Raw genomic sequence first — 15912 nt, 5'->3', positions numbered from 1 at the left:
GTGCGTGCAGTCGTTCTGGCACAATAATCATGGTCATATTTTACCATAATGAACGCTACTAAGCCACACAAAGCCCCTGTAGACTGTATTTTACTTTTCCAGCCATATCCGCATCACCAATTGGGACCTTCAGCTATTTTAGTTTTTTTCACTTATCATATAAACTTGACGTGAATTGGGTAAATATTGGCTGGATATCGACGGCTAAAGTTTGCCGAACATGACGCGGAAAGGTACAAGTGGGATTAAGAAATATATTTTCATGATTTTAGGCAATCGTTTGGTATCATTCTCCTACCTATTTTCCTAACCATTCTCCGGGGACATTTATTCAACACATGAAATTACTGGGGTACGAAAGAAGAACATTGCAAAGTCGTCTTAATTCCCTCAAAATACCACTGCTTTCATCTAAATGATCAGAATACGTAAGCAGTACACCACCCCCTCCAAAAAAAATAAAATCGTGATAATAATGATTAAAAAAAAACGTGCGAAAGATGGACCCTCTTTAAACATCCAACCGCAATGATAATACTCTTTGACAAAAATGTCACGTGATTATGCGAAATGGATTGAGAATTATGGCTGTTATAAAGAAGAATAAAAGACATACTTTATTTGGAATGTCTAATTTGAAGCATATGATTTAGCAGGTTGTCCAGAAATTTAGTTCAAAAATATGATTCGCAAAGTTATGAAAGTCAATAATTCTTTTGTAATAACTTCGACTCATACTTTAAATTGAAACGGTAGGCTAGCAGATGCCGGAAACCTGATCATCAAAATGACCAATGATATTTGACCAATTCTCTTCCTTATTAATCTCTCTCTCGAAACAAAGATAACGTCACTTATTTCGACCATATCCTTTTTCATCTCTTTACTGACACGTAATTATCATACTAGTAACGGTTGATCCCATGTCGGCTAACACATGTCCATTGAACCTTGTATTATAAAGTCATCAGTCATCTTCTCATACCCTGACACGTCCAAACTGCCCAGTCAATTTTTGTGCCTTGGACAGTATCCATCTTTCATATGGCTATATTACAAATACCAACCCTCCCCCTTTACTGAGTTTCTCGCTCTTGTTCGAGTCAATCCCAAAGTTTGAATTGTATTAATAATTTCGCTGGGATATGTAGGTGCCGTCTGCCGGAGAAGCCTGCGTTCATTAGCTTGTGCAAACAGTGACTCGCCCATGCGGATCTTACTCGACGATGCAAGCCGAACGAAGCAGTGTCAGGAGTGGGATGAAAAAAGAGTCAGTGTCATTTGCTGAAGCCATGTATGCGTGATGTACATGAAATAAACGTAAGAAGCGTAAGAAGAATTAGATAACAACTTATGATATATCACACGTAGGACTTTCTTAAATAATAAAAAACCGAACGATACTTTTTCAAATTTTAAGTGCACGGTTCTGTAAACAGATACTTTTAAACAAGAGATCCATTTAACTACTAGAATAATCATGGAGTCATTGAGCCATGAACACAGTTTAAACATTGCTCTCATTTCAGTAGTTTTTATTCATCCCTATCACATTATAAGCATACTAATGGCGTACGTGTTCGTTGAGTCACTTCTACCAGTGCCAGGTTTTCCTTTTTTTTCACGGATAAAAAAGCTTTGAAAATTGCAATAGATTCATTAGATAGACTCATAAAAGCTTTAGTGAAGCTACCAGGCAAATTAGAAATTATATCGAACGTTTTAACTGTTGAACTGGACATCTCCATTCCAACCAGTCAATGCCATCAGTCATTCAGATATGCATTGTTCTATTATACATCAAATTGCTTCTACAAATATCGTCACATTTAAGCATCTTTAGATAAGAAACTTTTTTGTCAATCTATTAAGGAAGAGAAAAGTAGATGTTAGATTGAAACTTTTAACAGTGTAGATTGAGATATGAGAGCACATGATGGCTCGTTAGAAATTTAATGGCTTTTTTTTTTCAGCGCACACGGCTTAAATATGATGCTGAACGCGGGCGCGTCGTGGTCTAGTGGTTCTGACTTTCGCCTTTCAAGCAGAGGGTCATGGGTTCGAATCCTAGCCATGGCGTGTTTTTCTTCAGCAAGAAATTTATCCACACTGTGCTGCACTCGACTCTGATGAGGTGAATGGGTACCCGGCAGGATTATATCCTTGAATGCACTGAGCACCGGTGATAGTAGCTCGAGCTAAAGCCAGGGTAACAATAACAGAGCTTTATATTCTCAGGCAAAAAAGGCTTTATAAATCCAGCTGGGGATTATTTATCATTATGAACCTGATAGTAGCATAATATCTAAATAGTGAACCATATGAAGACGTTTAACGTTTGTTAATGAGCTCAAATATAATATAAATTCACGCTGCACACTGTGGACACCTGGTGGTCCACACTGTTTGACAATGTGTTTCACATTGTGTATGCTCTCTGCCCCATACCATTGGTATACTGTGTTCCACACTGTGTATACATTGTGCTCCACACTTAGTATGCACTGTGTTCCACACTGTGTAGACATTGTGCTCCATACTGTGTATATACTATCTACACAATATGTTGCACACTATATACATTTTGCTCCACACTTGGTATACACTGTGCCCCCACACTGTGTAGAAATCGTGCTCCACACTTTGTATAAACTGTCTACACAGTATGTTCCACACTGTATACACATTATGGTCCAAACTTGGAATGCACTGTGCTCCACACTTTGTAGACATTGTGCACCATACTGTATACACATTGTGTTCCACACTTTGTATACACTATTTACACAGTATGTTCCACTGTATACACACTGTGTACGCATTGTAACCCATTAAGGTCCATTAATGTTTTCACAGTGTATACACACTGCGCTCACGTTGTGTGCACACTGTGTTCAACGTATGTACACAATGTTTTCCGCGCTGTATACCCGTCATAAGACAGTGTTATTTCCAGTAGGAAATGTACTGTCTGGGGTACATTTACCCGGACATTTTTCCACATCCCTCTATTTTTGCCGATTGGAAAACTCGCTTGCATGTATTTCGAGCTATAGATTCGAGTCATGCGTTACTCTACGATTCGTTTTAAAGAATTTAAAGAACTACAGCTTTTTTTTTCTTTAAAAGGAAAACTTCTACACATATATCATGATAAATGGCGTTTCATCAAACCTAATAACCACATACTTAAATATTCGGTAGATATGAGTAGAGAGAAGGTTTGCTTCATATAGCTTCTGCTCTTCCACATGGGGCACGCATTTAATAAACCAATTGTAGCCCTAACTACACTCGAACTTATTACATTTAATTCAATTCCTAGGCGACATTTCAAAGAATGACCATTATTCATTTATCCTATTCGATATCACTACGTTCACATCTAAATGAGATAATAGGCCTATTAACAAGTAATCGCTAATGAAGAAAAAAAAAAGATAGGCAAGAGTACGAAGCAGAAAGAAAAGTCACAGGCTATCAGAGAGTTTATGAGGTCAAGCATGGTAGAATAGAAACTCGCGGACCTCAGGCGAGTAGATCGGTCAATATGATGACCTTTTATAGTGGTCACTGCTGACTTTGCTCAGCGGTCAAGTTTTCGCCGCTCACCTTTCTCGTTGCATCGGTGTATTTTGACACGCCGTAAACCCGTCAATCAGAGATCTGCGAAACTTTCGGCGAGTGCACATAAAACATGGAAGGTTGTGCCGAAAAATTACTCCATCAATAAACGATTATGTTGTTGTGTTTATAGGTGTAAACGGCTCGCTTTGTATCGCTACACCCCGGCGTTCAAAGCGATGGCGTTCCTCGATCCGGTCTCGTGCGTGATGGTCTTGTTAAAGGGAAAACAAATAAAGAGGGGTGTAAATTATCCTAGTTTGTCAGAAGATGAAAGCGGAATGGTCAGAGTGTGTATAACCTCGGCCGTACAGGTGAGGTATAATTTTTGATGACCATCAAAGATTTTGTTGAGCACACATGGACATTTTATGGACTCGGTCTTGGCATGCACACCTCTGCTAAGTCAATAAACATGAGTTGAGTCGTAAACCTATCAGAACAACTTGGTAGGTGAAACCTATAGATATTGATAATGAACTTTAGATCTACTGACGATCTGAATCTGAAATATCTTATGTTGAAAGATAATATTTCAAATATTATTGTTACGAAATGATTATTGGACCATGGAAATGTTCCTTTTCAAACAAGCACGAATATCTTAACGCATTAAGTCCCATGAAAAAAGGACTATAACATACCACATTCTCTGTCTGTCCGTCTTTCTGTCTCTTTTTTAACCCCTCCCCCACTCCCCTCATCATTCTCAATCTTTGCCATTCCGATAGACTGCAGAAACAGATGATGTCCCACTTTTCGACATACATTCTCAAGTGCATGAAATCTACTTTAGTATTTACATTCTCTTGACTGTTCATATTCATCGATTGATCTTCTTAATCATAATAAGCAATGTTCTCAAAGTCATTGATACTATCATATCTAATTAATCTAAAATTTACAAGTAACAACAGACCTTTAATAAAGTAGTGGGTTGTATGACGAAAGAAGACTTCTTTTCTTCGCGTCCCTGACAAGTTTACGATTGATGGCAAGCCCTCAACACCACAATGGCTCACACGTGGTGATCAACGCTTGACATACAATTTATAAACGCCTCGTAAAAACCCGAGGCTCGGGGCATGCGAGATACGATCAAGGCCTGGAATAAAATAGGATCTAGTGTTTGATTTTTGTGAAAAAGAATATCATGTAAGAAGTTTTGAGCAACTACTCATCCGGATAATGGGGATTGAACGTGGAATGATGTGTTTAAGTTTGCGTGACATATTTCATAATTACCTGACATTTCTGTACAAATTCTGGGATATTTTATGAGTATTGCCAAATTTGAAACTGAAGCGATTGTCGTATGATATTGATCTATGCCAAAAGCAGCACCGCAATATTCTACTATTCGATAGGGATTGATATAAAAGGGGTTGTTAGATAAAACTTGATTAAAAATAATATCATGCCTAAAAAGAACCCTATTATGCAGGTTTCACCAGGAGAGTAAACTATAAAGAGAACTTTTAAAGAAACACATGACACAGATTACTTATCGTGGTTTACATGTAGACCAATATATAATAATGCTTTAAATAATTCGTGTCACCGCAATTCTTTACTCTCTTCGTAATCCTTTGTTTCTTTTTATTTCAAACTTGATATCACCCTCCCCTTTATCGCTGAAGCCAATACTGAGGTTGGTGAGGTAATAATAATTCATGAATTTAATGGAATGTGTACCAAGCCGATTCATAGAATTGATGACCGGGTAACATTTTGACATTCTAAATTTCGTCAAAGAACTTAATTCTCAAAGATTGCCTTTAAATTAAGAGACCTCATCCATAAGAATTAGATCCATTAGAATCGAACATTTTGATAGCCTTGGTATTTAAGAACTACCAATAAACCAAATGTGCCCATACATTATATCATGTCATTTAGACACACGATTGGAGAGACACATCCTACGTCACTCGCCGTTCCAAATAGCCACCCAAAACTTGTTGATTATAACATGACATGTTTACAGACACATTTCACTATCAATGCTTATAAAAGTCCATCTTTTGGAGGACGAGAGATTTGTTTTTGAGGGCTAACCGTTGACGGTCCATCTCAATTATCCATTGACGCAGTCGATGTCATAAAACCTGTAAAAATCCTTGCCTTTTTTCCCCGCCTTCTTATGACGGACCGCCAATGCTGCAATGTACAAGAAGTTTCTGCTTACATGTCGAAGGATTGAGTGACCCAAGTTCTGCTGAATTTGAATGTGATGCTGCAGAAAAGAAAATGAAAATGACAAACAAAGATGTGATTTTTTTTAAATGATAATTAAACCTGAATTTCGTGGAAGAGAAAGAAGCCATATCGAGCTCTGTGTATTTTTAATTCACCTTTCTATTTGTCGGACATAATGTAGAGAGCATAATATGGGTTAAAACTTTTTTACCGCTATACATTATCATGATTATGGAACATTAAAATGAACATAAAGATTAGAACAGTGAGAGCCACGAACCATTCTTTGCCAAAAAGTCATGTTGGACTGTGGAAGATATGGTACTTTTTTAAGATGAGTGAAAATAATAATTTCATGAAATACTTTAACTGTCGATGACGTCAATAAAAATAGGGGAAGATACCAGTAAGTGACCAGCGAATAATCATTCTAAATTCATTTCTTGTCGTTCACAGCCACCATACATCTCACAAATAACGTTGCTCTTTTTGCCATCTCTTCTGGCGAATCCCTCGACTATTTATTGTGACTTTCCCGCGATCTTCTTAACTACTTCCCCGATTTAGAATGAGGACTTCATTCCTGCATTACCAGCTCATTGCCGTGTAAGATTGAGGATAGTTTTACACAAAAAGACCAACCGTCTTTAAGAAGCTATGGGTGTAACATAATCGTAGAAGCCGGGTTTTTAATCCAGATGATTCCTTGTAAGTCGCATCCGAAGTGACAACGGTACCACGGTTTGTTCACCGGTGTCCGGTTTCTACTTTAAATCCGCCAAATTGATTACAAAATATCGCCCACCGCGGCTTGCATCGTAACTTCATCACCTTTCATTTATTTATTACTTCGCGCCCAATTTGCCAAATTGCGAAGCGCTCTATATTTCCGCTGCTGTCAAGAAGATGAACCCAGCTGGTGAACTGTTCTGCATTCCACTTGCAATGTTTTTTCTCTTTCTGTGTCTTTCTCTTTTTTAATCTCTTCCCCCTTCCCTACCCCTGTTCCATGTTTCCACGCCCCTTTTATATTATGTATAATATAGGGATTCTAATTTCACCCCACTCTCTCATTTATAGGTGTGATTAATTACACTTATTCCATTGTTTGGAATGGTGTACTTTTTCGGGAGGACAACGTCCATTTTCCCGTCTTTGTTAATTTATTCTTTACTCACAGTGTTGCTTTATGGCGACGGGGTTACTGACTTTAATGTTTTGTATTTTCATGTAAAGTTCATATGGTACTGATGCTTAATTCACATTCTATCTCTCAACGGAAAATATATCATCACATTATTATCTTTATCATCATCTTCATCACCACCACCACCACCATCATCATCACCACCACCACCACCACCACCATCATCATCATCATCATCATCATCACCACCACCACCACCACCACCATCATCATCATCATCATCATCATCATCATCATCATCATCATCATCACCACCACCACCACCACCATCATCATCATCGTCATCCGCGTCATCATCATTAATACATTATCATCAACATCATAATTTTAATATAGCAATATTTGTCAAATATCGACGAATCCTCGAGCATTACCATGAAAGTACAATGAAATGATATCACAAATAAAACGATCACATGGTCTTACAGAAAACATGGAATAAACCGGCAGAAACGAATATCATGCGAAAACCGAATGGGAAAGAAAGATAACAAAGAAAAAAATTAAAAGGTAAATAACTTTTCACCACTTAAAACAAAATTAAACACAGCCAGTTTTAAATAATTAAACAGAAATATAACCTGTAATCTTTTAGGACGTAAGTCGTCTTGTTGGATGTATGTCCTGTGAGGGGATGTTTGGGATGGTGGGTAACATCATCCTAGGAGGGAGTGAATGAAATCCTAGATGATGAATGCATTCATCGCCTCATTGCTGATGAAACCCCTAGACAACTACGATTGCACTTTTCCAGCCTCCTCCATGATATGTTTCTCTCCTCCTTCCTCTCTTTCACTCTCCCCATCTCCCATATAGTTTGCTTACTTTCTCCATTTTGACTTTACCTCCATTTACGCGGTCTTTCTTTTTTTCAAACTTTCTCTTTTTTGTCCTCTTTATCAAGCCTGTCTCCTATTTCTCTATTTTGTCTATTTTTTCCACCCCCCCCCTTTCGTCGCTCTCTCTGTCTTACCCTCTCTTGTTTTGACACTGGTCTTTCTGAAATATATTTATACCACTTATTTCTCCAGTCCCCATTTCATTCATAAAACGTTCACGTAAACCCTCTCCCGCTTGTTCTTTTTCTTAATAGAATTATATTGGCCTTTCCCTATTTTTATTTACTATAATTTCTGTAACGAAAGGGGATCTGTGACTTCATGATCTGTCCTCCCGAAGTTTTCTTGCCTCCTAATTCTTTCGTCAATTCTCCCCCTCGTTGTTTTAACCCCCCCCCCTCCTCTTCCGCCTCCATTCCCTTTACAGACCTCCTTCTTCTCCTGCTATTAATGTATGTCCTTACTTCTGTCTATATCCACCACTTCTCTTCATTTCAAATACTTTCTTTATTTCTCTCATCCAATCTCACCCACCATCCTACCCTGAATCCATACATCCCGTCCTCGGAAAGGGGGATGCAATACAATCTCAATTTAGGAAATGAAAACCTCGCCTGAGGCTCAAAATGACGAGAGGGGGGTTTTTCCACCACTAAAGTCAGCCTACCTTCGGCAATCAAGACCAAAATTCCTGCCCCGCGCATGGGGCGGGCATTTTCCCGCGCATTTCGATCCCGTTTTCATTTTCATATTTCTTTTCACCCTGATCAATAGGCCTAGTTCTAATAACCCACTTACATATTTATTCACGTGTCGGACTATCACCTGTCCTTCTTGAGTTGCCTCTGATTTCCTGCGGGGACGATTAATATTGGTAATATTAATTCACGGACTGCAAACTAATCAATGACATACTTCTTATTCAAAGGATGTCACTAATCCCTTTTGACACCTATTCGGTAGAATTCCTCCGATCACCGATCCTCGCTATCGATATATGAAGTTTTCGAAAGTTCAGTTGTATCAGTACATCACTTCCTCCATCTACTTTCTATTCTACAATATAAATATATATCTTTATAATATTTTCAAAACTTTCTTTATAACCATGTTTAACATTGATAATGTGTTTTTTTATCCGTATTTTTTTCGAATTTCTCGCCAAAATATGATAATTTAAAACAAGTGTTTTGAAAAACTCGACTTTTTCTGAAATTGTAGTTCATTTATTTATTTCAAATTCATTTTTTTTTCTAGATAAGAATGGGTGTAATTTATGTCACTAAAATAAGCACATTGAAAAAAAAATATTTTAGCACATTTCGATTCCATGATGAACAATTCAATATCACGGTATAAGTACCAAGTATCAAAATGTTCGCCCAATGTGGGGCTCGAACCCACGACCCTGGGATTAAGAGTCCCATGCTCTACCGACTGAGCTAACCGGGCTAGTTGATTGATTACCCATCCTATCTCTTTCTTTCAATTTGCCATTTCATTTTCTTTGTCAATTCATTTTATTTATGGCTCGATCAATAATATCACTAAGGAATGCAACGAACGCCATCCGAACGATTTTTATCGTAAGATCTTCTCAAGGCCGTGCGAAACCAGCGATCAGAGACCGTTCGTAAGTTCGCAGTTAAGTCCATGTTCCTGCTTTTTTAAACGTCTTATAAATACGAAACCTCATCTTCGTAAGGCGGTCGTACGAACGTCGTAATAGCATCGTAAGAACCACGCAATATAAATCTGGTAATGTCGAAAGACATTTCTAGAAGCCTTAAATCCTGGGAACGGGAGCGTGGTATAAAGTAACACTCGGCCATTTTTTTTCATAATAATTTATATTCTTATTGTTCAACTCGGTTCCCTTTCTTCTTTGCTATCTTCTTATTTCCCTTTCCTCTCCGTCTTCCTCTTTTCATCATGTTCTTCACCTTCTCCTCTCTTCTCCGTCTTCGGTGTCTTCATGCCTGTTCCTCTACTTCGTCGTCTTTAGAATAAGGATGGAACAAAAAGCTTACACGATTTCTGAAATGATAAATAGTATCATTTTCAAAACCAATATAGGCTATTATTTTTGGAACATCCATTCAAATATTACAAGTACGTAATGCAATATTTTTTCCTGCGGTACATTAATCCTATTGCCACTCTTCACCCGGGTCTTAATAGGACAGAGAGAGAGGGGGTGGGGGGGGGAGAAAGGGGAAAAGATGACATACAATAGAACGATGGTACTCTGAACGGATACAAGCATGTGAGGATGACACCAATACAAGATGGGATAATATACAATCATGAACAAAGCGAATTCATGTATGATGTCAATCATTATTTACACAAGGTCATGTACAATCGTCATTGCGTCTGAGTGTTTTACGAGTGTTTTATAACTCGCATGTCATATCAACGTCTCCTTCTCACTCGTTAAGAGTGTTCCTCCGGTCAGCTTAAAAGTGGCACCAGCACATAAAGTGTCCTCCCTCTACAGTAGAACTGAATTTCAGGTACACTGTTGCCAATCAATAGATCATAAATATAATATGGGGGAATTTCTATAAAAAAAAAACAACCACCTCCAACAAAAAAAGTCCCAAGCAAGCGAGTGTATTTTTTTAACCTATTTAAAATGAAAATCTTACTTTTTGTGATAGTCCTTGATATAATATTCGGAAACGAAATGTCGTATTTGCACACTTTTCTCCTTCTTATGTTTTTCTTTCATCGTAGTAGAAGCTTTTCTTGGGGATAAGTAGTAGTGGTAAGTAGTCATTAGTATATTAGTAGAAGGAGAAGAAGTCGTAGCCATATCATCCGTGATCAGTAGAATACATGTAGTAACGCCGAATTATTATCAGTAAATATATTTATATCCGTCTGAAGCATTACCTGGTTATTCATAATCGTGTCCATTTATGATGCGGACTTATTCAACACTCCCCGGACTACGTCTAACGCTTCTCAGTGACCGGATAATTTTTACCTACCACGATGATGGTTTTCTCTCCATAATTTAATATTTCTTTTTATTCATCTCCGATTCCTTCACGATTCTTCAACATCCATCCTGCTAAGAAAGCAAACCAATTAGTGGCGAGCTTAAACACCAACGCTTTCACACATCAGCTGCGATAAATTTCAGTTCATGTGCAATATAATCGCTTACAGGCCAATATTAAAGTTCAAACATGACTTTTGACAGCAACAAATAATTGAACATTTAAAACTTTTTTTCTCGCTGAACTACATTAAGTGAAAGAAATTATGATGTTCCTTTGTAAATATTGCCCATGCAGTGTACAGTTGCGTACCGTGGGTCACAGCATGGGGGGGGGGCACACCAGCTAAAATTTTGAGTCACCTAGTGGGCGCGCGAAGCGCTTTCATTGCCAGGTATACTGACTTAATAGAGATATTTTAAGGACTGGGCCATTAAATAGATATGTATCTCACTGATGAATAATGCGAGCGCGAGGCGCGAGCTGAATTTTTGATATTCAGACCTTAAAAGGGACATTATAAGCTAATTTTTGAAATCATGATACGTATCTGTCTTCGCTAAACAAACAACGCTAGCGCGAAGCGCAAACTGAAAATTTTGTATCTATTGACCCCATACAGGGACATTTTAAGGGATATTTTTAGTAATCTAATAAGAGTATATCTCCCCATAGTCATCTAATGCGATTGACAAGCGATTGCTGATTTTGTTAGAATTATACATCTAAACACAAGTCATGAAGAACTTTTGAAGTCATTGTTATCATGTTTAACATACGCATCTTACTAATCAAATATTGCGATCGCGAAGCGCGAGCTGAAAATTTAGACCATTCAGATCTAAAGAGGGGAAGTATAAGGCTTGTTTGTAGGAATTACTAACACCATACGTATTTCACTAACCAAAATGATGCGAGCGCGAACTGAAAATTTTTGATGTTCAGATCAGAAAAAGAGACATTAATTTTAAGGACTGATTTTAGGAATTCATGAGGAGCAGACATATCTCGCCAATCCACCTATGCGAACGTAAGCACGGACAAAATATAGCTCTATGCATGGACTGAAAATGTTTCATATTCAGACCTTAAAAAGGGGCAATCATTTTCGGTAGTCATGAAAAAAAAAGCATATGTCACTACATAAAACAATAATAACTCGAAGTGCGAGGAAACACATATGTATATTAACTTGTAAACGGGATGTTTTAGTTCATGATTATACAGTGCGTATCAAAAAAAAGTTTACACTTTGAAAAAATCCTGTAAAATTATACATATGTAATTTCCTGAAGATTTTTCCAAACTTTAACATTGGTACAGATCCATTTAAGCAAATGACGATATAACTGTCGAAAAATATTTCCGCTTGAGTGAGCACCACTCACTTTTGAAAAGTTAGTGAAAAATGATTTGCGCAGAACTTTAAAATAGTTATGCGGATAAAAGTAGACCTTAATCATGAAGAACGTGTGTAATTTAGATAGGAAAATTGATTTGAAGATATCTTTTACCTTTTTAAACTTGTTTCCTTGCCAAAAACACTTTGAAGAGTGCATTTCACCCCACCCCACTTCCCCACATACTGAGGCCATCGTGACGGTATTTGCTTTACACTGAGCTGTAATTTACATGAAATGGCTAAGGCATGATTTTCATTTTGATAATCATTGTCAAGCTTGGGAAAAGTGTGGAGAAACAAGCATTAAATGAAAAATAAAAAGTAAACCCACTTTAAATGATAAAAACTTAGTGAAAATGGCTAAAGATGTCTGAAATAAACTTTTGTTTAGATTCAGTTATGTCCTAAGATCCAGCTGGCACAAAAAGGTTAAAGGTTATGCTTACTAAGTGTTAAAATGTCAATTTGGGCGGCAAAATTGTTACAAGATGCTTGAATGTATCCGTTTTATTTCAATTGACTAAAAGTGCAAGGGAAATGTATGAGAAATGTGTCGGAGAGTAAGTTTAATTTCGCCCTTTCCACTTGACACAGCGTGAAAACGAGCATTTCTGCGCAAACAGATTTCTGCGAGCTTTACAAAAATGGACAGTGCTCACTCAAGTGTAACATTCTGTCAAAACTTTTACTTTCATTGGATAGATGAGACCCAAATCTAAGATAATATGTAAAAAAAATACCCACATGTTGTATATTTTTTAATTCCCAGGTCTTTTTCAAAGTGTAAACTTTTTTTTGATACGCACTGTATATCTTGTTAAACAGACAATGCGAACACCAGGAACACATAGGCCATGTGCAAATTCTTTTCCTTTCTCCCTCCTTTTCACCCCCCCCCCCTTTTTGCCAGCAGATGGGGAGGGGGGCGTGACCCCTGTACTTACGCCACTGGCAGTGTAAGTATGGCGAAAACAATACAGCTATAGATGCTATCCACATGCGATATTTATGACATATAACATATTGGATTTTCAAATAGACGATGATAAAGATTTAGAAATTTTCAAAGATTACAGACGAAAGAAAGACAATGAAAAGAAAAGTAGAATAATTTGCCAACATGTCAACATAACCTTCTAAAATATCTTTAATAAAATACAAAAAATATCGACGTTGACTTAATGGTCTGTATCTTTGTAAAAGAATATTAATGCTCAGTTGAGCTATAACTCTATCCTCCACTTGTAATAACTAAATGAATATGATTCAAAACGTACTACTAATATTGACCACAACACGTTCTCTTGAAAAAAATAATTTCTATATTTTCGAATCTTTATTCCCACCCCCTACCCCCGATCCTATCATGTCTCAAAGATTGCCCCGCCACATATAATATATATTCATTATTTTCATCGCACCCGTAGGCAAAACTTTTCCCGTGTTCGAAAATTGTGCTTTCATCGCCTCCCCTTCAGCATTCTTATATTCCAATTCCGTCATCGAATAAAAATTTCATAACCGCCCCAACAAAATAATAAAAAAATCGCGAACCCCGGATTATATTCTTGTTCCATCTTTTTATCTCCTCTCTCCTGTATCCTCGTTTTATGATACAATCCAGCTATCACCAAAACTAGAATTCTGACCTAAATATTGGAGCTATCTGGCCGCTATAAATCTACATTTCGATGATTCACGAGGCTTTCCGGTACGATCGGGTCATCGGAGATCAAATGACAACTGTCAGGTCGGGTCACAGCGCATGCGTATTGTGGCTTGTTAATGTTTCGGGGCAATTTTAGGCTTATTTAGTATATGATTTATTTTGTCTATTTCTGTAATGAATAAACGAAATCAATTACATAAATTAAGAAATTACTTTGGATATTAGATAAGTAATGTACGGATTGAAAATTACAACTACAATTTACATTATGTAAATGCAAACCTTAATCAATCATATTGAAATTTCTAATCAATATAAATGCATCTCTAATTATTTACTTGAGAGAAATTCTAAGTATTATTATTGCTTGAGTTCATTTATCGATTGTGGAATAATGTTTGCTCTTGTATATTTTGATATTATTAGAATCAATAAAAGGCCTCTGGAGGGCTAAAAAGTTGGAAAAAATCTCTATTATTATTGAAGCTTGCTAATTACTTGGAACGACAGACAGATATTTTTTTATAACCATGGTAATATAGGGAAAGTTTTTTTTTAATTTCGACAATAGATTGTTTTCATAAGTTAAATGAAGTATGAAACATAATAGCTTTTAATTTGAATATAATAGAGATAAGTCAGATGACTGAAAGAAATAAGAAAAATCGATGATTAAATTATTTTGAATATTAGCAGAGATGTACCAGAATTATTTCCCTTCAAAGATTATTTGCTTATCATACCACAATTCAAAAGCTTTTTTTTTTGTTAAAATTATGAATGCTTTCTTCTTTTTCATAATATTCTTCAAATCATATCGTACATCCTGGGTACTGAAGTGAGTTCTTGATTACATATGGAGCAGTTACAACGGTTGAAAATGTTTCCATGATATGCATCCAATACTCGTAGAATTATTTACATTTCTACTTCAGTCCTTTCTCCATATCGCACCAACATTTTACAACGAAAATTTGAAAAGGGCCAAGAAGGGATCAAAACTAAACACTTTTTAAACTGATTATTTCAACACTGTACCGCCATGTCTTAACATTTCCATTTTAAACTATTGTATGTACCATACAGCTATAGGATACACTATTAAAAATGTTGGGCAACATTTTACTGTCCACATATTGGTAAAAAGTTTATCAAATTCTGGGTAGCATTAAACCAACAATGTGTGCTTTGGATGAAAAATATACACAGTATTTGTTGTAAAATACCCAGAGTTTGATAATGGTTTTAACCTATTGTTGTGTGGACAGTATGTTGCCCAACATTTTAAGATTGTATAAAAGAAAAGAGTGTAAAATAAGAAACCTTTTCAAATCTTTATTTTGAAATTGAGAAGAACTTGAAAATGTATGAAAATAGACCTTGCAATAGATATGTAGGGGGGGGGGCTAGATATAATTAAGAAAGAGGGGAGAGGGGCGGTGACGGCATCGGGCGTTTTAAAGTGGGGGGGGGGTGGGCAAGTTGAGGGCAAAATAAATAGTTGGGGGCAAGGGAGGATTCAAGATGTCTCTTCATTTTTTCAATATTTTCGGGAGGACCCTACCCTCTGGTGTAGAGAGAGTGGGGGAGAGAGAGAAAGAGAAAGAGAGAGGGGTAGATATTGGATGAGGAGATGGGCCAAAGAAGAGATCACAGCAAAAACTGTGGTGTTAACCTGTGTACATAGAGGACCACACCAGTTATTTAACACCGTTGTTAAATTGATGGTATTAGTTTTACACCTATAGGTGTTATTACAACACCTTTTGTTGTTACATTTACACTCTTTGGTGTTATGTTTAATCTCTAGGGTGTGATTTTAACACCTCAGGGTGTAGTCCTCTATTAACACCAATTGGTGTCAGTTTTAACACCGCAGTGTTAACAGTGATGCGGGTAAGATCTCTGATGTTATTACTGATAGAGAGAAGGGGGGAGGTTAGATAGAGAGAGGGAAAAGGGTG

At 37.0% G+C, this 15912-nt stretch overlaps 1 non-coding gene across 1 annotated transcript; it reads right to left on the bottom strand.

Moving 5' to 3' along the window:
- Positions 1-9248: 9248 nt before the first annotated feature.
- TRNAK-CUU lies at positions 9249-9321 on the bottom strand. Its single transcript has one exon. It is a non-coding gene; the product is annotated as a tRNA-Lys (tRNA).
- Positions 9322-15912: the final 6591 nt, after the last annotated feature.

Source organism: Lytechinus variegatus, chromosome 4, assembly GCF_018143015.1.
Source record: "Lytechinus variegatus isolate NC3 chromosome 4, Lvar_3.0, whole genome shotgun sequence".
NCBI lineage: Eukaryota > Metazoa > Echinodermata > Echinoidea > Temnopleuroida > Toxopneustidae > Lytechinus > Lytechinus variegatus.
Note: the sequence above shows the minus strand (reverse complement) of the source record. Positions and strands in the feature narration are given on the sequence as shown.